Source organism: Hypanus sabinus, unplaced genomic scaffold (genome assembly GCF_030144855.1).
Source record: "Hypanus sabinus isolate sHypSab1 unplaced genomic scaffold, sHypSab1.hap1 scaffold_1992, whole genome shotgun sequence".
NCBI lineage: Eukaryota > Metazoa > Chordata > Chondrichthyes > Myliobatiformes > Dasyatidae > Hypanus > Hypanus sabinus.
This window is the reverse complement of record NW_026780092.1, coordinates 20314-43494: the sequence shown is the minus strand read 5'-3', so window position 1 is coordinate 43494 and position 23181 is coordinate 20314. Positions and strand designations below refer to the sequence as shown.

Sequence of the window (23181 nt, the reverse complement as noted above, 5' to 3'; positions counted from 1 at the left end):
TTGTGGGATGGGTGGTGGGTTACAGAGAGATTGTGGGATGGGTGGTGGGTCAGTGAGAATGTGGGGTGGGTGGTTGGTTACAGCGAGATTCTGGGATAGTTGGAGGGTCAGAGATTGTGGGATGGGTCGTGGGTCATAGAGATTGTGGGATGGGTGGTGGGTCAGAGAGATTGTAGGATGGGTGGTGGGTTACAGAGAGCATTGTGGGATGGGTGGTGGGTTACAGAGAGATTGTGGGATGGGAGGTGGGTCAGAGAGATTGTGGGATGGGTGGTGGGTTACAGAGAGATTGTGGGATGGGTGGTGGGAAACAGAGAGATTGTGGGATGGGTGGTGGGTCAGAGAGAGATTGTGGGATGGTAGTGGGTCAGAGAGAGATTGTGGGATGGGTGGTGGGTAAGAGAGATTGCGGGATGGGTGGTGAGTCAGAGAGATTCTGGGATAGTTGGAGGGTCAGAGATTGTGGGATGGGTCGTGGGTCATAGAGATTGTGGGATGGGTGATGGGTCAGAGAGATTGTGGGATGGGTGGTGGGTCAGAGAGGTTGTGGGATGGGTGGTGGGTCAGAGAGATTGTGGGATGGGTGGTGGGTCATAGAGATTGTGGGATGGGTGGTGGGTCAGAGAGAATGTGGGGTGGGTGGTTGGTTACAGAGAGATTCTGGGATGGGTGGAGGGTCAGAGAGATTGTGGGGTGGGGGGTGGGTCAGAGAGAGATTGTGGATGGGTGGTGGGTTACAGAGAGATTGTGGGGTGGGTGGTGGGTCAGAGAGAGATTGTGGGATGGGTGGTGGGTCAGAGCGAGATTGTGGGATGGGTGATGGGTCAGAGCGAGATTGTGGGATGGGTGATGGGTCAAAGAGATTGTGGGATGGGTGATGGGGTCAGAGAGAGATTGTGGGATGGGTGGTGGGGTTAGACAGATTGTGGGATGGGTGGTGGGTTACAGAGAGATTGTGGGATTGGTGGTGAGTCAGAGAGACATTGTGGGATGGGTGGTGGGTTAGAGAGATTGTGGGATGAGTGGTGGGTTACAGAGAGATTGTGGGATGGGTGGTGGGTCAGAGTGAGATTGTGGGATGGGTGGTGGGTTACAGAGAGATTGTGGGATTGGTGGTGAGTCAGAGAGAGATTGTGGGATGGGTGGTGGGTTAGAGAGATTGTGGGATGAGTGGTGGGTAAAAGAGAGATTGTGGGGTGGGTGGTGGGTCAGAGAGATTATGGGATGGGGTGGTGGGTAAAAGAGAGATTGTGGGGTGGGTGGTGGGTCAGAGAGATTGTGGGATGGGTGGTGGGTCAGAGACATTGTGGGATGGGTAGTGGGTCAGAGAGAGATTGTGGGGTGGGTGGTGGGTCAGAGAGAATGTGGGGTGGGTGGTTGGTTACAGAGAGATTCTGGGATAGTTGGAGGGTCAGAGATTGTGGGATGGGTGGTGGGTCAGAGAGATTGTGGGATGGGTGCTGGGTCAGAGAGAGATTGTGGGATGGGTGGTGGGTCAGAGAGAGATTGTGGGATGGGTGGTAGGTCAGAGAGATTGTGGGATGGGTGATGGGTCAGGAGAGATTGTGGGATGGGTGGTGGGTTACAGAGAGATTGTGGATGGGTGGTAGGTCAGAGAGATTGTGGGACGGGTGGTGGGTCAGAGAGATTGTGGGATGGGTGATGGGTCAGAGATTGTGGGGTGGGGGGTGGGTCAGAGAGAGATTGTGGGATGGGTGGTGGGTTACAGAGAGATTGTGGGATGGGTGGTGGTCAGAGAGATTGTGGGATGGGTGGTTGGGTTACAGAGAGATTGTGGGATGGGTGGTAGGTCAGAGAGATTGTGGATGGGTGGTGGGTCACAGAGAGAGTGTGGGATGGGTGGTGAGTCAGAGAGATTGTGGGGTGGGGGGGTGGGTCAGAGAGAGATTGTGGGATGGGTGGTGGGTTACAGAGAGATTGTGGGATGGGTGGTGGGTCAGAGAGAGATTGTGGGATGGGTGGTGGGTCAGAGAGATTGTGGGGTGGGGGGTGGGTCAGAGAGAATGTGGGGTGGGTGGTTGGTTACAGACAGATTCTGGGATAGTTGGAGGGTCAGAGATTGTGGGATGGGTGGTGGGTCAGAGAGAGATTGTGGGATGGGTGGTAGGTAAGAGTGATTGTGGGCTGGGTGATGGGTCAGAGAGAGATTGTGGGATGGGAGGTGGGTCAGAGAGATTCTGGGATAGTTGGAGGGTCAGAGATTGTGGGATGGGTCATGGGTCATAGAGATTGTGGGATGGGTGGTGGGTTACAGGGAGATTGTGGGATGGGTGGTGGGAAACAGAGAGATTGTGGGATGGGTGGTGGGTCAGAGAGAAATTGTGGGATGGGTGGTGGGTCAGAGAGAGATTGTGGGATGGGTGGTGGGTAAGAGAGATTGCGGGATGGGTGGTGAGTCAGAGAGATTCTGGGATAGTTGGAGGGTCAGAGATTGTGGGATGGGTCATGGGTCATAGAGATTGTGGGATGGGTGGTGGGTCAGAGAGAATGTGGGGTGGGTGGTTGGTTACAGAGAGATTCTGGGATGGGTGGAGGGTCAGAGAGATTGTGGGGTGGGGGGTGGGTCAGAGAGAGATTGTGGGATGGGTGGTGGGTTACAGAGAGATTGTGGGGTGGGTGGTGGGTCAGAGAGAGATTGTGGGATGGGTGATGGGTCAGAGCGAGATTGTGGGATGGGTGATGGGTCATAGAGATTGTGGGATGGGTGATGGGTCAGAGAGAGATTGTGGGATGGGTGGTGGGTTAGAGAGATTGTGGGATGGGGGTGGTGGGTTACAGAGAGATTGTGGGATTGGTGGTGAGTCAGAGAGAGATTGTGGGATGGGTGGTGGGTTAGAGAGATTGTGGGATGAGTGGTGGGTTACAGAGAGATTGTGGGATGGGTGGTGGGTCAGAGCGAGATTGTGGGATGGGTGGTGGGTTACAGAGAGATTGTGGGATTGGTGGTGAGTCAGAGAGAGATTGTGGGATGGGTGGTGGGTTAGAGAGATTGTGCGATGAGTGGTGGGTAAAAGAGAGATTGTGGGGTGGGTGGTGGGTCAGAGAGATTATGGGATGGGTGGTGGGTAAAAGAGAGATTGTGGGGTGGGTGGTGGGTCAGAGAGATTGTGGGATGGGTGGTGGGTCAGAGACATTGTGGGATGGGTGGTAGGTCAGAGAGATTGTGAGGTGGGTGGTGGGTCAGAGAGAATGTGGGGTGGGTGGTTGGTTACAGAGAGATTGTGGGATGGGTGGTGGGTCAGAGATTGTGGGATGGGTGGTGGGTCAGAGAGATTGTGGGATGGGTGGTGGGTTACAGAGAGATTGTGGGATGGGTGGTAGGTCAGAGAGATTGTGGGGTGGGTGGTGGGTTACAGAGAGATTGTGGGATGGGTGGTGGGTCAGAGAGAATGTGGGGTGGGTGGTTGGTTACAGAGAGATTCTGGGATGGCTGGAGGGTCAGAGAGATTGTGGGATGGGTGGTGAGTCAGAGAGAGATTGTGGGATGGGTGGTGGGTAAAAGAGAGATTGTGGGATGGGTGGTGGGTCAGAGCGTGGGATGGGTGGTGGGTTACAGAGAGATTGTGGGATTGGTGGTGAGTCAGAGAGAGATTGTGGGATGGGTGGTGGGTTAGAGAGATTGTGCGATGAGTGGTGGGTAAAAGAGAGATTGTGGGGTGGGTGGTGGGTCAGAGAGATTATGGGATGGGTGGTGGGTAAAAGAGAGATTGTGGGGTGGGTGGTGGGTCAGAGAGATTGTGGGATGGGTGGTGGGTCAGAGACATTGTGGGATGGGTGGTAGGTCAGAGAGATTGTGAGGTGGGTGGTGGGTCAGAGAGAATGTGGGGTGGGTGGTTGGTTACAGAGAGATTGTGGGATGGGTGGTGGGTCAGAGATTGTGGGATGGGTGGTGGGTCAGAGAGATTGTGGGATGGGTGGTGGGTTACAGAGAGATTGTGGGATGGGTGGTAGGTCAGAGAGATTGTGGGGTGGGTGGTGGGTTACAGAGAGATTGTGGGATGGGTGGTGGCTCAGAGAGAATGTGGGGTGGGTGGTTGGTTACAGAGAGATTCTGGGATGGCTGGAGGGTCAGAGAGATTGTGGGATGGGTGGTGAGTCAGAGAGAGATTGTGGGATGGGTGGTGGGTAAAAGAGAGATTGTGGGATGGGTGGTGGGTCAGAGACATTGTGGGATGGGTGGTAGGTCAGAGAGATTGTGAGGTGGGTGGTGGGTCAGAGAGAATGTGGGGTGGGTGGTTGGTTACAGAGAGATTGTGGGATGGGTGGTGGGTCAGAGATTGTGGGATGGGTGGTGGGTCAGAGATATTGTGGGATGGGTAGTGGGTCAGAGAGAGATTGTGGGATGGATGGTGGGTCAGTGAGAATGTGGGGTGGGTGGTTGGTTGCAGAGAGATTCTGGGATAGTTGGAGGGTCAGAGATTGTGGGATGGGTCGTGGGTCATAGAGATTGTGGGATGGGTCGTGGGTCATAGAGATTGTGGGATGGGTGGTGGGTCAGAGAGATTGTGGGATGGGTGGTGGGTTACAGAGAGATTGTGGGATGGGTGGTGGGTTACAGAGAGATTGTGGATGGGAGGTGGGTCAGAGAGATTGTGGGATGGGTGGTGGGTTACAGAGAGATTGTGGGATGGGTGGTAGGTCAGAGAGATTGTGGGGTGGTTGGTGGGTTACAGAGAGATTGTGGGATGGGTGGTGGGTCAGAGAGAATGTGGGGTGGGTGGTTGGTTACAGAGAGATTCTGGGATGGCTGGAGGGTCAGAGAGATTGTGGGATGGGTGGTGAGTCAGAGAGTGATTGTGGGATGGGTGGTGGGTAAAAGAGAGATTGTGGGGTGGATGGTGGGTCAGAGAGATTATGGGATGGGTGGTGGGTCAGAGAGAATGTGGGGTGAGTGGTTGGTTACAGAGAGATTCTGGGATGGCTGGAGGGTCAGATTGTGGGATGGGTGGAGGGTCAGAGATTGTGGGATGGGTGGAGGGTTAGAGATTGTGGGATGGGTGGAGGGTCAGAGAGATTGTGGGATGGGTGGTGGGTTACAGAGAGATTGTGGGATGGGTGGTGGGTCAGAAAGAATGTGGGGTGGGTGGTTGGTTACAGAGAGATTCTGGGATGGCTGGAGGGTCAGAGAGATTGTGGGATGGGTGGTGAGTCAGAGAGAGATTGTGGGATGGGTGGTGGGTAAAAGAGAGATTGTGGGGTGGATGGTGGGTCAGAGAGATTATGGGATGGGTGGTGGGTCAGAGAGAATGTGGGGTGGGTGGTTGGTTACAGAGAGATTCTGGGATGGCTGGAGGGTCAGATTGTGGGATGGGTGGTGGGTCAGAGAGATTGTGGGATGGGTGGTGGGTCAGAGAGAGATTGTGGGATGGGTGGTGGGTCAGAGAGAGATTCTGGGATGGGTGGTGGGTTACAGAGAGATTGTGGGATGGGTGGTGGGTCAGAGAGAGATTGTGGGATGGGTGGTGGGACAGAGAGATTGTGGGGTGGGTGGTGGGTCAGAGAGAGATTGTGGGATGGGTCGTGGGTCATAGAGATTGTGGGATGGGTCGTGGGTCATAGAGATTGTGGGATGTGTGGTGGGTCAGAGAGATTTTGGGATGGGTCGTGGGTCATAGAGATTGTGGGATGGGTGGTGGGTCAGAGAGAGATTGTGGGATGTGTGGTGGGTCAGAGAGATTGCAGGATGGGTGGTGGGTCAGAGAGATTGTGGAGTGGTTGGTTGGTTACAGAGAGATTCTGGGATGGGTGGTGGGTCACAGAGAGATTGTGGGATGGCTGGTGGGTCAGAGAGATTGTGGGGTGGGTGGTGGGTCAGAGAGAGATTGTGGGATGGGTGGTGGGTCAGTTAGATTGTGGGGTGGGTGGTGGGTCAGAGAGGTTGTGGGGTGGGTGGTCAGTCAGAGAGATTGCCGGATGGGTGATGGGGATTCTCAAACCCAGATCTCAAACATTTTGTGATCTTTACTATTCCCTGTGGAGTTGTGCAGACCCCAAGGAAGCTTAGCAGCTTCCATCCCACACAGTGCAGTTCCTGTAGAAAGTTGTTAGAATAGGGCCGAGAGGATGGACTATTGGACATATTATTAGGAGGGAGAGCTGTTGTGGAGTGACCTGGTCGTGGGAGGTGCCTGGTGTGGAAAGTGCCCGGCTTTGGCTCGAGAGATTCTGGCAGTTTTGGCAGTTGGATAGTGCAATCAAGAATTGAATAGCAGTTGATTGGCAATCAAGATCAAAAACAAAGAGTAGCGATTAACGGGTCCCTTTTGGAATGGCAGGCTGTGACCAGTGGGTACCGCAAGGTTCAGTGCTGGGACTGCAGCTGTTTACAATATAAATTAATGATTTAGATGAAGGATTAAAAGCAACATTAGCAAATTTGCTGAAAAAGCTGGGTGGCAGTGTGAAATGTCAGGAGGATGTTATGAGAATGCAGGGTGACTTGGACAGGTTGGGTGAGTGGAAAAATGTATGGCAGATGCAGTTTAATGTGGATAAATGTGAGGTTATCCACTGGTGGCAAGAACAGGAAGGCAGATTACTATCTAAATGGAGTCAAGTTAGGAAAAGGGGAAGTACAACGAGATCTAGGTGTTCTTGTACATCAGTCAATGAAAGCAAGCATGCAGGTACAGCAGGCAGTGAAGAAAGCTAATGGCATACTGGCTTTTGTAACAAGGGGAATTGAGTATAGGAGTAAAGAGGTCCTTCTGCAGCTGTACAGGGCCCTGGTGAGACCCCACCTGGAGTATTGTGTGCAGTTTTGGTCTCCAAATTTGAGGAAGGACATTCTTGCTATTGAGGGAGTGCAGCGTAGGTTCACAAGGTTAATTCCCGGAATGGCAGGACTGTCATATGTTGAAAGATTGGAGCGACTGGGCTTGTCTACACTGAAATTTAGAAGGATGAGAGGGAATCTGATTGAAACATATAAGATTATTAAGGGATTGGACACGCTGGAGGCAGGAAGCATGTTCCCGCTGATGGGTGAGTCCAGAACTAGAGGCCACAGTTTAAAAATAAGGGGTAGGCCATGTAGAACAGAGATGCGGAAAAACTTTTTCACCCAGAGAGTGGTGGATATGTGGAATGCTCTGCCCCAGAAGGCAGTGGAGGCCAAGTCTCTGGATGCATTGAAGAGAGAGTTAGATAGAGCTCTTATAGGTAGCGGGGTCAAGGGATATGGGGAGAGGGCAGGAACGGGGTACTGATTGTGTATGATCAGCCATGATCACAGTGAATGGTGGTGCTGGCTAGAAGGGCCGAATGGCCTACCCCTGCACCTACTGTCTATTGTCTTACCTGGGAAAGTGGAGATGCTCCGTGCCTCCCTCCCACATTCCAGGTTTGTAAGGGTGACTCAGTCTTGGGGAGAAGAGATCCTGGAAATACAGAGTAACACATACACAAAAGAAATATAGAAACATAGAAAACCTACAGCACAATACAGGCCCTTCGGCCCACAAAGCTGTGCCAAACATGTCCCTACCTTAGAAATTACTAGGCTTACCTGTAGCCCTCTATTTTTCTAAGCTCCATGTACCTATCCAAAAGTCTCTTAAAAGACCCTATCATATCCACCTCCACCACCGTTGCCCGCAGCCCATTCCACACACTCACCACTCTCTGAGTAAAAAACCTTACCCCTGACATCTCCTCTGTACCTACTCCCCAGCACCTTAAACCTGTGCCCTCTTGTGGCAACCATTTCAGCCCTGGGAAAAAGCCTCTGACTATCCACATGATCAATGCCTCTCATCATCTTGTACACCTCCATCAGGTCACCCCTCATCCTCCGTCACTCCAAGGAGAAAAGGCCGAGTTCACTCAACCTATTCTCATGAGGCATGCTCCCCAATCCAGGCAACATCCTTGTAAATCTCCTCTGCACCCTTTCTATGGTTTCCACATCCTTCCTGTAGTGAGGTGACCAGAACTGAGCACAGTGCTCCAAGTGGGGTCTGACCAGGGTCCTATATAGCTGCAACATCACCACTTGGCTCCTAAATCCAATTCCATGATTGAGGAAGGCCAATACACCGTACGCCTTCTTAGCCACAGAGTTACCATTAATACTATATTCTGCCATCAGATTTGACCTACCAAAATGAACCACTTCACACTTATCTGGGTTGAACTCCACATCTGCCACTTCTCAGCCCAGTTTTGCATCCTATCAATGAACCGCTGTAACCTCTGACAGCCCTCCACACTATCCACAACACTCCCAACCTTTGTGTCATCAGCAAACTTACTAACCCATCCCTCCACTTCCTCATCCAGGTCATTTATAAAAATCACAAAGAGTAGGGGGTCCCAGAACAGTTCCCCTGAGGCACACTACTGATCACTAAACTCCCGTTCTTCGATATCCCTGTTACTATTGGGCGGCCTATAAAAAACACTCAGTAAAGTTATTGACCCCCTTCCTGTTCCTACCCTCCACCCACAGAGACTCCGTTGACAATCCCTCCATGGTGTCCACCTTTTCTGCAGCCGTGACACTATCCCTGATCAGCAGTGCCGCGCCCCCACCTCCTTTGTCTCCCCCCGCCCCCGTCCTTTCTGAAACATCTAAAGCCCAGCACTTGAAGTAACCATTCCTGTCCCTGAGCCATCCAAGCCTCTGTAATGGCCACCACATCATATCTCCAAGTACTGATCCACGCTCTAAGCTCATCTGCTTTGTTCACAACACTCCTTGTGTTAAAATAGACACACCTCAGACCTTCGGCCTGAGCTCGTCCCTTCTCTATCACCTGCCTATCCTCCCTCTCTCACTGTCTACAAGCTTTCACTATTTGTGAGCCAACCTCCTCTTCCCCAGTCTCTTCAGTTCTGTTCCCACTCCCCAACAATTCTAGTTTAAACTCTCCCCAGTAGCCTTAGCAAACCTCCCCGCCAGGATATTGGTCCCCCTGGGATTCAAGTACAACCCGTCCTTTATGTACGGGTTACACCTGCCCCAAAAGAGGTCCCAATGATCCAGAAATCTGAATCCCTGCCCCCTGCTCCAATCCCTCAGCCAGGCATTTATCCTCCACCTCAGTCTATTCCTATACTCACTGTCGCGTGGTACAGGCAGTAATCCTGAGATTACTACCTTTGCAGTCCTGCTTCTCAACTTCCTTCCTAATTCCCTGTTGTTTTTTTTCAGGACCTCTTCCCTTTTCCCCCCCCTATGTCATTGGTACCAATATGTACCACGACCTCTGGCTGTTCTCCCCCACACTGCAGGGTATCGTGGTAATCTGAAACATCCTGGACCCTGGCACCTGGGAGGCAAACTACCATCTGAGTTTCTTTCCTGCGTCCACAGAATCGCCTGTCTGACCCCCTGACTATAGAGTCCCCTATCACTACTGCCTTCCTCTTCCTTTCCCTACCCTTCTGAGCACAGGGCCGGACTCTGTGCCAGAGGCACGGCCACTGCCACTTCCCCTCAAACAGGAGTACTTATTGTCCAGGGGTACAGCCACTGGGGTACTCTCTAGTACCTGACTCTTCCCCTTCCTGACTGTGACCCACCTATCTGCCTCCCGTGGTCCCGGAGTGACCACCTGCCTGTAACTCCTCTCTATCACCTCCTCACTCTCCCTGACCAGGCGAAGGTCATCGAGCTGCAGCTCCAGTTCCCTAACTCGGTCCCTCAGGAGCTGCAGCTCGGCGCACCTGGTGCAGATGTGGCCGTCCTATGCTGGAGAAAATCAGCAGGCCAGGCAGCATTTATGTTGAGGAGTAAAGAGTTGGGCCAAGACTGGAAAGGAAGGGGGCAGAGGCCAGAAGAAGGTGTGGAGGGGTAGGAGTAAATAGTGACAAGCTATTGTTGGTGTTGGAGGTGAGGACTCGTCCTCGGACTGTAACAAGTGAAGCCAATCATTATCTTTGTGAATGAATAAACAGTCGGCGTTTCAGGCTGACTCCTGAGGCCTGAAACATCGACTGTTTATTCCTCTCCATAGACGCTGCCTGCCCTGCATTGTGTGTGTTTCCAGCATCTGCTCAATCTCTCATGACTATGATCTTTACTTTTTCTGCTGTGAGGGGCCGCGTGGGGAAGTCCTTTGGGTGATGGACGATAATCGTGGCAGGACCGACAGGGAGACTCCAGTGAGGAACTGATTCCAAAAGTTTTGATGCCACTGTCCTCTGGGCTTTCGGCTCGGGCTGTGGGGGATGGGTCAAATAGCTGCAGAACTGGTTTATCAGCTTTGCGTTCACAAGGCGTGTCTTGAGTCCTAGAACACTACAGCTCAGAAACAAGTCCTTCAGCACATCTAGACTGTCACCTGCCTATTGACCACATCGCCTCCCACCCACATATCTACCTGGACTTCTGAATGCTGAAATTGGCCCCACATTCACCAGTTCGTTCCACAATCACATCGCCTGAATGAAGATCTCCCTCAGGTTCACCTAAAGCAGTTCACCTTTCACCCCTAACCCATGACCTCTAGTTCTAGTCTCACCCAGCCTCAGTGGAAAAAGCCTGCTTGTATTTCTCCTATCGACACCCCTGATAATGTTGTCTATCAAGTCTTCCCTCACCCTCCGATGCTCCAGGGAATAAAGTCCTGACCTACTCAACCTTCCCCTGTAACTCAAGACCTGGCCAGATCCTAGTAAATATTCTCCACACTCCTTCAGTCTTTCCTCTAAGTAGCTGGCCAGAACTGCACGCAATGCTCCAATTACACAGCAACTACTGTGGCTGAGGGAAGGCTGCTGAGGAACTAGGGTGGTGGAATCTCCCTTGCCTCGGTCTCCACCCTGCACCACTGATCTGGCACTGCTTATACGAGTGTGTCGCTCCCACGGGACAGGGTGCCGCAGAGAGAGGGTCATATGGTGGGCGGTGACACAGAGACAAGGCTGATACTGACAGACGGTCACACTGGGGAGGGGTGGTACAGAGGGAGGGTCACACTGTGGGAGGAGTGGTACAGAGGGAGGGTCACACTGTGGGAGGGGTGGTACAGAGGGTGAGTCACACTGTGGGAGGGGTGGTGCAGAGGGTGTCACACTGTCGGAGGGGTGGTACTGAGGGAGGGTCACACTGTGGGAGGGGTGGTACAGAGGGTGAGTCACACTGTGGGAGGGGGGGGTACAGCACACTGTGGGAGGGGTGGTACAGAGGGTGAGTCACACTGTGGGAGGGGTGGTACAGAGGGTGTCACACTGTGGGAGGGGGGGTACAGAGGGTGAGTCACACTGGGGAGGGGTGGTACAGAGGGTGTCACACTGTGGGAGGGGTGGTACAGAGGGTGAGTCACACTGTGGGGGGGGTACAGAGGGAGGGTCACACTGTGGGAGGGGTGGTACTGAGGGAGGGTCACACTGTGGGAGGGGGGTACTGAGGGATGGTCACACTGTGGGAGGGGGGTACAGAGGGAGGGTCACACTGTTGGAGGGGGGGTACAGAGGGTGAGTCACACTGTGGGAGGGGTGGTACAGAGGGAGGGTCACACTGTGGGAGGGGTGGTACAGAGGGTGAGTCACACTGTGGGAGGGGTGGTACTGAGGGTGAGTCACACTGTGGGAGGGGGGGTACAGAGGGAGGGTCACACTGTGGGAGGGGTGGTACATAGGGTGAGACACACTGTGGGAGGGGTGGTACAGAGGGTGAGTCACACTGTGGGAGGGGGGTACAGAGGGAGGGTCACACTGTGGGAGGGGGGGTACAGAGGGTGAGTCACACTGTGGGAGGGGTGGTACAGAGGGAGGGTCACACTGTGGGAGGGGTGGTACTGAGGGAGGGTCACACTGTGGGAGGGGGGGTACAGAGGGTGAGTCACACTGTGGGAGGGGTGGTACAGAGGGTGAGTCACACTGTGGGAGGGGTGGTACTGAGGGAGGGTCACACTGTGGGAGGGGGGGTACAGAGGGTGAGTCACACTGTGGGAGGGGTGGTACAGAGGGTGAGTCACACTGTGGGAGGGGGGGTACAGAGGGAGGGTCACACTGGGGGAGGGGGGGTACAGAGGGTGAGTCACACTGTGGGAGGGGTGGTACAGAGGGAGGGTCACACTGTGGGAGGGGTGGTACCGAGGGAGGGTCACACTGTGGGAGGTGTGGTACTGAGGGAGGGTCACACTGTGGGAGGGGTGGTACTGAGGGAGGGTCACACTGTGGGAGAGGTGGTACGGAGGGAGGGTCACACTGTGGGAGGGGTGGTACTGAGGGTGAGTCACACTGTGGGAGGGGTGGTACTGAGGGAGGGTCACACTGTGGGAGGGGGGGTACAGAGGGTGAGTCACACTGTGGGAGGTGTGGTACAGAGGGTGAGTCACACTGTGGGAGGGGGGGTACAGAGGGAGGGTCACACTGTGGGAGGGGGGGTACAGAGGGTGAGTCACACTGTGGGAGGGGTGGTACAGAGGGAGGGTCACACTGTGGGAGGGGTGGTACCGAGGGAGGGTCACACTGTGGGAGAGGTGGTACGGAGGGAGGGTCACACTGCGGGAGGGGTGGTACTGAGGGAGGGTCACACTGGGGAGGGGTGGTACAGAGGGTGAGTCACACTGTGGGAGGGGTGGTACAGAGGGTGAGTCACACTGTGGGAGGGGTGGTACTGAGGGTGAGTCACACTGGGGAGGGGTGGTACTGAGGAAGGGTCACGCTGTGGGAGGGGTGGTACTGAGGGAGGGTCACACTGTGGGAGGGGTGGTACTGAGGGAGGGTCACACTGTGGGAGGGGTGGTACTGAGGGTGAGTCACACTGTGGGAGGGGTGGTACTGAGGAAGGGTCACACTGGGGAGGGGTGGTACAGAGGGTGAGTCACACTGTGGGGGGGGTACAGAGAGAGGGTCACACTGTGGGAGGGGTGGTACTGAGGGAGGGTCACACTGGGGAGGGGTGGTACAGAGGGTGAGTCACACTGTGGGGGGGGGTACAGAGAGAGGGTCACACTGTGGGAGGGGTGGTACTGAGGGAGGGTCACACTGTGGGAGGGGTGGTACCGAGGGTGAGTCACATTGTGGGAGGGGTGGTACAGAGGGTGTTACACTGTGGGAGGGGTGGTACAGAGGGTGAGTCACACTGTGGGAGGGGGGTACAGAGGGAGGGTCACACTGTGGGAGGGGTGGTACAGAGGGTGAGTCACACTGTGGGAGGGGTGGTACCGAGGGAGGGTCACACTGTGGGAGGGGTGGTACCGAGGGAGGGTCACACTGTGGGAGGGGTGGTACAGAGGGTGAGTCACCCTGTGGGAGGGGTGGTACAGAGGGTGAGTCACACTGTGGGAGGGGTGGTACAGAGGGAGGGTCACACTGTGGGAGGGGTGGTACAGAGGGTGAGTCACACTGTGGGAGGGGTGGTACTGAGGGAGGGTCACACTGTGGGAGGGGTGGTACAGAGGGTGAGTCACACTGTGGGAGGGGTGGTACCGAGGGAGGGTCACACTGTGGGAGGGGTGGTACAGAGGGTGAGTCTCACTGTGGGAGGGGTGGTACAGAGGGAGGGTCACACTGTGGGAGGGGTTGTACTGAGGGAGAGTCACACTGTGGGAGGGGTGGTACTGAGGGAGGGTCACACTGTGGGAGGGGTGGTACAGAGAGAGGGTCACACTGTGGGAGGGGTGGTACTGAGGGATGGTCACACTGTGGGAGGGGTGGTACAGAGGGTGAGTCACACTGTGGGAGGGGTGGTACTGAGGGAGGGTCACTGTGGGAGGGGTGGTACAGAGGGTGAGTCTCACTGTGGGAGGGGTGGTACAGAGGGAGGGTCACACTGTGGGAGGGGTGGTACTGAGGGAGAGTCACACTGTGGGAGGGGTGGTACTGAGGGAGGGTCACACTGTGGGAGGGGTGGTACTGAGGGAGAGTCACACTGTGGGAGGGGTGGTACTGAGGGTGAGTCACGCTGTGGGAGGTGTGGTACAGAGGGAGGGTCACACTGTGGGAGGTGTGGTACAGAGGGAGGGTCACACTGTGGGAGGGGTGGTACAGAGGGTGGGTCACACTGTGGGAGGGGTGGTACAGAGGGTGAGTCACACTGTGGGAGGGGTGGTACTGAGGGATGGTCACACTGTGGGAGGGGTGGTACAGAGAGAGGGTCACACTGTGGGAGGGGTGGTACTGAGGGATGGTCACACTGTGGGAGGGGTGGTACTGAGGGATGGTCACACTGTGGGAGGGGTGGTACAGAGAGAGGGACACACTATGGGAGGGGTGGTACAGAGGGAGGGTCACACTGTGGGAGGGGCGGTACTGAGAGAGGGTCTCACTGTAGGAGGGGTGGTACAGAGGGAGGGTCACACTGTGGGAGGGGTGTTACTGAGGGAGAGTCACACTGTGGGAGGGGTGGTACTGAGGGCGGGTCAGACTGTGGGAGGGGTGGTACAGAGGGTGAGTCACATTGTGGGAGGGGTGGTACAGAGGGTGTTACACTGTGGGAGGGGTGGTACAGAGGGTGAGTCACACTGTGGGAGGGGTGGTACTGAGGGAGGGTCACACTGTGGGAGGGGTGGTACAGACGGTGAGTCACACTGTGGGAGGGGTGGTACTGAGGGAGGGTCACACTGTGGGAGGGGTGGTACAGAGGGTGAGTCACACTGTGGGAGGGGTGGTACTGAGGGAGGGTCACACTGTGGGAGGGGTGGTACAGAGGGTGTTACACTGTGGGAGGGGTGGTACAGAGGGTGAGTCACACTGTGGGAGGGGTGGTACTGAGGGAGGGTCACATTGTGGGAGGGGTGGTACCGAGGGAGGGTCACACTGTGGGAGGGGTGGTACAGAGGGTGAGTCACACTGTGGGAGGGGTGGTACCGAGGGAGGGTCACACTGTGGGAGGGGTGGTACCGAGGGAGGGTCACACTGTGGGAGGGGTGGTACAGAGGGTGAGTCACACTGTGGGGGGGGTGGTACCGAGGGAGGGTCACACTGTGGGAGGGGTGGTACCGAGCGAGGGTCACACTGTGGGAGGGGTGGTACAGAGGGAGGGTCACACTGTGGGAGGGGTGGTACAGAGGGTGGGTCACACTGGGGAGGGGTGGTACAGAGGGTGAGTCACACTGTGGGAGGGGTGGTACTGAGAAAGGGTCACACTGTGGGAGAGGTGGTACAGAGGGTGAGTCACACTGTGGGAGTGGTGGTACTGAGGGAGGGTCACAATGTGGGGAGGGATTGTCACACTGTACTCTGCTGTGAACTTTCTCCACCTGTGAAGTTTCTCCTGTCAGATCTCTCCCTGACAGCTCACTCTGCCTCTCAGTTCTCACCTTCTGTCAGCTGTCCCTGCCTGTGAGCTCTCTCTCTGCCTGGAAACCTTCTCCTCTCGGAGCTCTCTGCCTGACAGCTCTCCACCTGTCAGCTCTCTCTGCCTGTCTCACCTGTCACCACTCTGTGCCTGTCAGCTCTCTCTGCCTGTCTCACCTGTCACCACTCTGTGCCTGTCAGCTCTCTCTGTCTGTCTCACCTGTCACCACTCTGTGCCTGTCAGCTCTCTCTGCCTGTCTCACCTGTCACCACTCTGTGCCTGTCAGCTCTCTCTGCCTGTCTCACCTGTCACCACTCTGTGCCTGTCAGCTCTCTCTGCCTGTCTCACCTGTCACCACTCTGTGCCTGTCAGCTCTCTCTGTCTGTCTCACCTGTCACCACTCTGTGCCTGTCAGCTCTCTCTGCCTGTCTCACCTGTCACCACTCTGTGCCTGTCAGCTCTCTCTGCCTGTCTCACCTGTCACCACTCTGTGCCTGTCAGCTCTGTCTCTCACCTGTCACCACTCTGTGCCTGTCAGCTCTCTCTGTCTGTCTCACCTGTCACCACTCTGTGCCTGGCAGCTCTCTCTGCCTGTGTCACCTGTCACCACTCTGTGCCTGTCAGCACTCTCTGTCTGTCTCACCTGTCACCACTCTGTGCCTGTCAGCTCTCTCTGCCTGTCTCACCTGTCACCACTCTGTGCCTGTCAGCTCTCTCTGCCTGTCTCACCTGTCACCACTCTGTGCCTGTCAGCTCTCTCTGCCTGTCTCACCTGTCACCACTCTGTGCCTGTCAGCTCTCTCTGTCTGTCTCACCTGTCACCACTCTGTGCCTGTCAGCTCTCTCTGCCTGTCTCACCTGTCACCACTCTGTGCCTGTCAGCTCTCTCTGTCTCTCACCTGTCACCACTCTGTGCCTGTCAGCTCTCTCTGTCTGTCTCACCTGTCACCACTCTGTGCCTGTCAGCTCTCTCTGTCTGCCTCACCTGTCACCACTCTGTGCCTGGCAGCTCTCTCTGCCTGTCTCACCTGTCACCACTCTGTGCCTGGCAGCTCTCTCTGCCTGTGTCACCTGTCACCACTCTGTGCCTGTCAGCTCTGTCTGTCTGTCTCACCTGTCACCACTCTGTGCCTGTCAGCTCTCTCTGCCTGTCTCACCTGTCACCACTCTGTGCCTGTCAGCTCTCTCTGCCTGTCTCACCTGTCACCACTCTGTGCCTGTCAGCTCTCTCTGCCTGTCTCACCTGTCACCACTCTGTGCCTGTCAGCTCTCTCTGCCTGTCTCACCTGTCACCACTCTGTGCCTGTCAGCTCTCTCTGCCTGTCTCACCTGTCACCACTCTGTGCCTGTCAGCTCTCTCTGCCTGTCTCACCTGTCACCACTCTGTGCCTGTCAGCTCTCTCTGCCTGTCTCACCTGTCACCACTCTGTGCCTGTCAGCTCTCTCTGCCTGTCTCACCTGTCACCACTCTGTGCCTGTCAGCTCTCTCTGTCTGTCTCACCTGTCACCACTCTGTGCCTGTCAGCTCTCTCTGTCTGCCTCACCTGTCACCACTCTGTGCCTGGCAGCTCTCTCTGCCTGTCTCACCTGTCACCACTCTGTGCCTGGCAGCTCTCTCTGCCTGTCTCACCTGTCACCACTCTGTGCCTGTCAGCTCTCTCTGTCTCTCACCTGTCACCACTCTGTGCCTGTCAGCTCTCTCTGCCTTTCTCACCTGTCACCACTCTGTGCCTGTCAGCTCTCTGTGCCTGTCTCACCTGTCACCACTCTGTGCCTGTCAGCTCTCTCTGTCTGTCTCACCTGTCACCACTCTGTGCCTGTCAGCTCTCTCTGCCTGTCTCACCTGTCACCACTCTGTGCCTGTCAGCTCTCTCTGCCTGTCTCACCTGTCACCACTCTGTGCCTGTCAGCTCTGTCTCTCACCTGTCACCACTCTGTGCCTGTCAGCTCTCTCTGTCTGTCTCACCTGTCACCACTCTGTGCCTGGCAGCTCTCTCTGCCTGTGTCACCTGTCACCACTCTGTGCCTGTCAGCACTCTCTGTCTGTCTCACCTGTCACCACTCTGTGCCTGTCAGCTCTCTCTGCCTGTCTCACCTGTCACCACTCTGTGCCTGTCAGCTCTCTCTGCCTGTCTCACCTGTCACCACTCTGTGCCTGTCAGCTCTCTCTGCCTGTCTCACCTGTCACCACTCTGTGCCTGTCAGCTCTCTCTGTCTGTCTCACCTGTCACCACTCTGTGCCTGTCAGCTCTCTCTGCCTGTCTCACCTGTCACCACTCTGTGCCTGTCAGCTCTCTCTGTCTCTCACCTGTCACCACTCTGTGCCTGTCAGCTCTCTCTGTCTGTCTCACCTGTCACCACTCTGTGCCTGTCAGCTCTCTCTGTCTGCCTCACCTGTCACCACTCTGTGCCTGGCAGCTCTCTCTGCCTGTCTCACCTGTCACCACTCTGTGCCTGGCAGCTCTCTCTGCCTGTGTCACCTGTCACCACTCTGTGCCTGTCAGCTCTGTCTGTCTGTCTCACCTGTCACCACTCTGTGCCTGTCAGCTCTCTCTGCCTGTCTCACCTGTCACCACTCTGTGCCTGTCAGCTCTCTCTGCCTGTCTCACCTGTCACCACTCTGTGCCTGTCAGCTCTCTCTGCCTGTCTCACCTGTCACCACTCTGTGCCTGTCAGCTCTCTCTGCCTGTCTCACCTGTCACCACTCTGTGCCTGTCAGCTCTCTCTGCCTGTCTCACCTGTCACCACTCTGTGCCTGTCAGCTCTCTCTGCCTGTCTCACCTGTCACCACTCTGTGCCTGTCAGCTCTCTCTGCCTGTCTCACCTGTCACCACTCTGTGCCTGTCAGCTCTCTCTGCCTGTCTCACCTGTCACCACTCTGTGCCTGTCAGCTCTCTCTGTCTGTCTCACCTGTCACCACTCTGTGCCTGTCAGCTCTCTCTGTCTGCCTCACCTGTCACCACTCTGTGCCTGGCAGCTCTCTCTGCCTGTCTCACCTGTCACCACTCTGTGCCTGGCAGCTCTCTCTGCCTGTGTCACCTGTCACCACTCTGTGCCTGTCAGCTCTGTCTGTCTGTCTCACCTGTCACCACTCTGTGCCTGTCAGCTCTCTCTGCCTGTCTCACCTGTCACCACTCTGTGCCTGTCAGCTCTCTCTGCCTGTCTCACCTGTCACCACTCTGTGCCTGTCAGCTCTCTCTGCCTGTCTCACCTGTCACCACTCTGTGCCTGTCAGCTCTCTCTGCCTGTCTCACCTGTCACCACTCTGTGCCTGTCAGCTCTCTCTGCCTGTCTCACCTGTCACCACTCTGTGCCTGTCAGCTCTCTCTGCCTGTCTCACCTGTCACCACTCTGTGCCTGTCAGCTCTCTCTGCCTGTCTCACCTGTCACCACTCTGTGCCTGTCAGCTCTCTCTGCCTGTCTCACCTGTCACCACTCTGTGCCTGTCAGCTCTCTCTGCCTGTCAACTTTCTCCTCTGTGAGCTCTCTCCTTTTATGAACTCTTTCCTTCTGTCAGCTTTCTGCCTTTGAACTTTCTGCTTCTGTGAGCTCCCTATGCTTGTGAGTTGTCAGCATTTACTGTAACACGTCCCTTCCAGGAACAGCAAATCTGTAAAGAGGAATTTGGCACTTCAGTTTCGTTCTTACTGAACACAGCCTTGCTCTGAAGTCAAATGAACTCTCAGGGACGGGAGAGTGCTGAGAATCAGAATCCGGTTTATTATCACCCACACGTGTCGTGAACTTAGTTACCTTAGCAGCTGCAGTTCAATGCAATGCCTGATATAGAAGGCAGCAGAAATATAAAAAAAATTGTTACTGTTATTCAGGGAGTGTCTGCAGAAGATTGTCACCCAGGAGCCTCGCCCCAGCAGGTGCAGGGCAGCAGGGAGGCAGGAACAGAGGGGGCAAATGAGGGAATAAGAAATCTCAAGGAGATTGGACCGAGACAGCATCAGTCAGTGTTGGTTTGAACACAGTACAGAGATGTTAGGAGGAATCAGGGTATTAAATCCTGTCAGCCACAAATTGTGCCATTGCCGTCCTACCCATCTACCCTCTGCCCTGTCCACCTCCGTGCAAGTGTTGTACTAGACTGTTCCCCGTACAACTCACCCCGCTCCACCCGCCGACAGGACATCACCTCACTCACTCACCATAAATCTTTCGGCCTTGGCTCATTTGAAAATTACTTCCTTCTGACTTCTTGATTGCGTCACATTAAAATTTCAAGAATTTATTATCAAAGTATGAAAAGTATGAAAACACACCACCCTGAGATGCAGTTTCCTGCAGGTCTTCAGAAATCCAATTGTATTTATGAAGAATTTTACATTAACAGACTGACAAGAAATTAATGTGCAGAAGATTACCAATTATGCAAATAAGTTCAAAGTTCAAAGTATATAATCGAACTCTACACGGTTTGGTTTGCTTTGCATGATTTACTTCGACCCCACGAACAGCGCCAACTGGAGTCAATTCGGAAAGTCCAGGATAGGTATATGACAAAGAAAAAGAAATATTCCAAGGGCAGGATGACCCAACATGGGAAGTGAAATACAGCTTCAAAGCAAACGAGAGGGCAGGTAATTGAGCAAAAATTTCTGCAAGGTTAGAGGACTGGGAAGTTTATAAAAATCAACAGAAGCCATACGGAGAGAAAAGATGAAATAAGAAGGTAAACTAGCCAATAATATCAAAGAGGATACCAAAAGTTTATTTGAGATACATAAAGTGTAAAAGAGGGACGAGACTGTGTAAGACAAGCCAGAAAGGCAGGAAGCACAAGTGATTGTTGTTACCATCACTAGTGAGAAGTTGGGGAAACAGGAAGATCTGAAGGTAGATAAGTCACCTGGACCAGATGCTGTACAGCCCCGGGATTCTGAAAGAAGTGGCTGAAGAGATTCTGGAAGATTAGTAATGATCCTTCAAGAATCATCGGATTCTGGCATGGTTCTGGAGGACTGGAAAATTGCAAATGTCACTCCACTCTCTCGCTCTCTCTCTCTCTCTTCCTCAATCTCTCTCTCCACCCCCTCACTCCCCATCTCCTCTCTCTCTCTCCCTTTTCCTCCTCTCTCTCACTCTCTCCCCCCTCACCACTCCCCACAACTCTCAAACCCTCCAGAGGGAGGTTTGGAAGATGTCTCTCTCCCCTGATATTTAGGACGATGGAAAACCCACTCGCTCTCTGGTTTCCACTTTGCACTCTACTTCCTGGTCGGTCCACTTCCGGGTCGCATTTTGGGCACCTTTCAATCGGGCTGAGCCGAAACGCCGTCCTTAAACTCGTTTCCTTCCTCGGCAATTTCCCATTTGTTTTTACTGGGGGGGGGTGATGTTGTTCCTGTCTGTACTGTTTGTTTTCAGTGAGGGGGGGTGATGTTGTTCCTGTCTGTACCGTTTGTTTTCAGTGGGGGGGGATGATGTTGTTCCTGTCCGTACCGTTTGTTTTCAGTGGGGGGGGTGATGTTGTTCCTGTCTGTACCGTTTGTTTTCAGTGAGGGGGGGTGATGTTGTTCCTGTCTGTACCGTTTGTTTTCAGTGAGGGGGGGTGATGTTGTTCCTGTCTGTACCGTTTGTTTTCAGTGAGGGGGGGTGATGTTGTTCCTGTCTGTATCGTTTGTTTTCAGTGAGGGGGGGTGATGTTGTTCCTGTCTGTACCGTTTGTTTTCAGTGGGGGGGGGGTGATGTTGTTCCTGTCTGTACCGTTTGTTTTCAGTGAGGGGGGGTGATGTTGTTCCTGTCCGTACCGTTTGTTTTCAGTGAGGGGGGGTGATGTTGTTCCTGTCCGTACCGTTTGTTTTCAGTGAGGGGGGGTGATGTTGTTCCTGTCTGTACCGTTTGTTTTCAGTGGGGGGGGTGATGTTGTTCCTGTCTGTACCGTTTATTTTCAGTGAGGGGGGGTGATGTTGTTCCTGTCTGTACCGTTTGTTTTCAGTGGGGGGGGTGATGTTGTTCCTGTCTGTACCGTTTGTTTCCAGTGGGGGGGGTGATGTTGTTCCTGTCTGTACCGTTTGTTTTCAGTGGGGGGGGGGTGATGTTGTTCCTGTCCGTACCGTTTGTTTTCAGTGAGGGGGGGTGATGTTGTTCCTGTCTGTACCGTTTGTTTTCAGTGGGGGGGGGGGTGATGTTGTTCCTGTCTGTACCGTTTGTTTTCAGTGGGGGGGGGTGATGTTGTTCCTGTCTGTACCGTTTGTTTTCAGTGAGGGGGGGGGGGGTGATGTTGTTCCTGTCTGTACCGTTTGTTTTCAGTGGGGGGGTGATGTTGTTCCTGTCTGTACAGTTTGTTTTCAGTGAGGGGGGGGGTGATGCTGTTCCTGTCCGTACCGTTTGTTTTCAGTGAGGGGGGGTGATGTTGTTCCTGTCTGTACCGTTTGTTTTCAGTGAGGGGGGGTGATGTTGTTCCTGTCTGTACCGTTTGTTTTCAGTGAGGGGGGGTGATGTTGTTCCTGTCTGTATCGTTTGTTTTCAGTGAGGGGGGGGTGATGTTGTTCCTGTCTGTACCGTTTGTTTTCAGTGAGGGGGGGGTGATGTTGTTCCTGTCTGTACCGTTTGTTTTCAGTGAGGGGGGGGGTGATGTTGTTCCTGTCTGTACAGTTTGTTTTCAGTGAGGGGGGGGGTGATGCTGTTCCTGTCTGTACCGTTTGTTTTCAGTGAGGGGGGTTGATGTTGTTCCTGTCTGTACCGTTTGTTTTCAGTGAGGGGGGGGTGATGTTGTTCCTGTCTGTACCGTTTGTTTTCAGTGAGGGGGGGGTGATGTTGTTCCTGTCCGTACCGTTTGTTTTCAGTGAGGGGGGGTGATGTTGTTCCTGTCTGTACCGTTTGTTTTCAGTGAGGGGGGTTGATGTTGTTCCTGTCTGTACCGTTTGTTTTCAGTGGGGGGGGGGTGATGTTGTTCCTGTCTGTACCGTTTGTTTTCAGTGAGGGGGGGGGTGATGTTGTTCCTGTCTGTACCGTTTGTTTTCAGTGGGGGGGGGGTGATGTTGTTCCTGTCTGTACCGTTTGTTTTCAGTGAGGGGGGGTGATGTTGTTCCTGTCTGTACCGTTTGTTTTCAGTGAGGGGGGGGTGATGTTGTTCCTGTCTGTACCGTTTGTTTTCAGTGAGGGGGGGTGATGTTGTTCCTGTCTGTACCGTTTGTTTTCAGTGAGGGGGGGTGATGTTGTTCCTGTCCGTACCGTTTGTTTTCAGTGGGGGGGGGGTGATGTTGTTCCTGTCCGTACCGTTTGTTTTCAGTGGGGGGGGTGATGTTGTTCCTGTCTGTACCGTTTGTTTTCAGTGAGGGGGGTTGATGTTGTTCCTGTCTGTACCGTTTGTTTTCAGTGAGGGGGGGGGTGATGTTGTTCCTGTCTGTACCGTTTGTTTTCAGTGAGGGGGGGTGATGTTGTTCCTGTCTGTACCGTTTGTTTTCAGTGAGGGGGGGTGATGTTGTTCCTGTCTGTACCGTTTGTTTTCAGTGAGGGGGGGTGATGTTGTTCCTGTCTGTACCGTTTGTTTTCAGTGGGGGGGGTGATGTTGTTCCTGTCTGTACCGTTTGTTTTCAGTGAGGGGGGGTGATGTTGTTCCTGTCTGTACCGTTTGTTTTCAGTGAGGGGGGGTGATGTTGTTCCTGTCCGTACCGTTTGTTTTCAGTGGGGGGGGTGATGTTGTTCCTGTCTGTACCGTTTGTTTTCAGTGAGGGGGGGTGATGTTGTTCCTGTCTGTACCGTTTGTTTTCAGTGAGGGGGGGTGATGTTGTTCCTGTCTGTACCGTTTGTGTTCAGTGAGGGGGGGTGATGTGGGATTGTGGGATGGGTGGGGTCACAGAGAGATTGTGGGATGGGTGGTGGGTCAGAGAGAGATTGTGGGATGGGTGGTGGGTTACAGAGAGATTGTGGGATGGGTGGTGGGTCAGAGAGATTGTGGGATGGTTGGTAGGTCAGAGAGATTGTGTGATGGGTGGTGGGTCAGAGAGAATGTG

The 23181-nt window shown here is 54.4% G+C and overlaps 1 long non-coding RNA gene across 1 annotated transcript in view; it reads right to left on the bottom strand.

Annotated features, from left to right (window-relative positions):
* Positions 1 to 1996: 1996 nt before the first annotated feature.
* The window catches only part of LOC132387573 (uncharacterized), a 35786-nt gene continuing 14601 nt past the window's right edge, over positions 1997 to 23181 (bottom strand). Inside the window, exon 3 of the long non-coding RNA XR_009509935.1 lies at positions 1997 to 7400. This is a non-coding gene — a long non-coding RNA (uncharacterized LOC132387573). The remainder of the gene's footprint in view (positions 7401 to 23181) is intronic.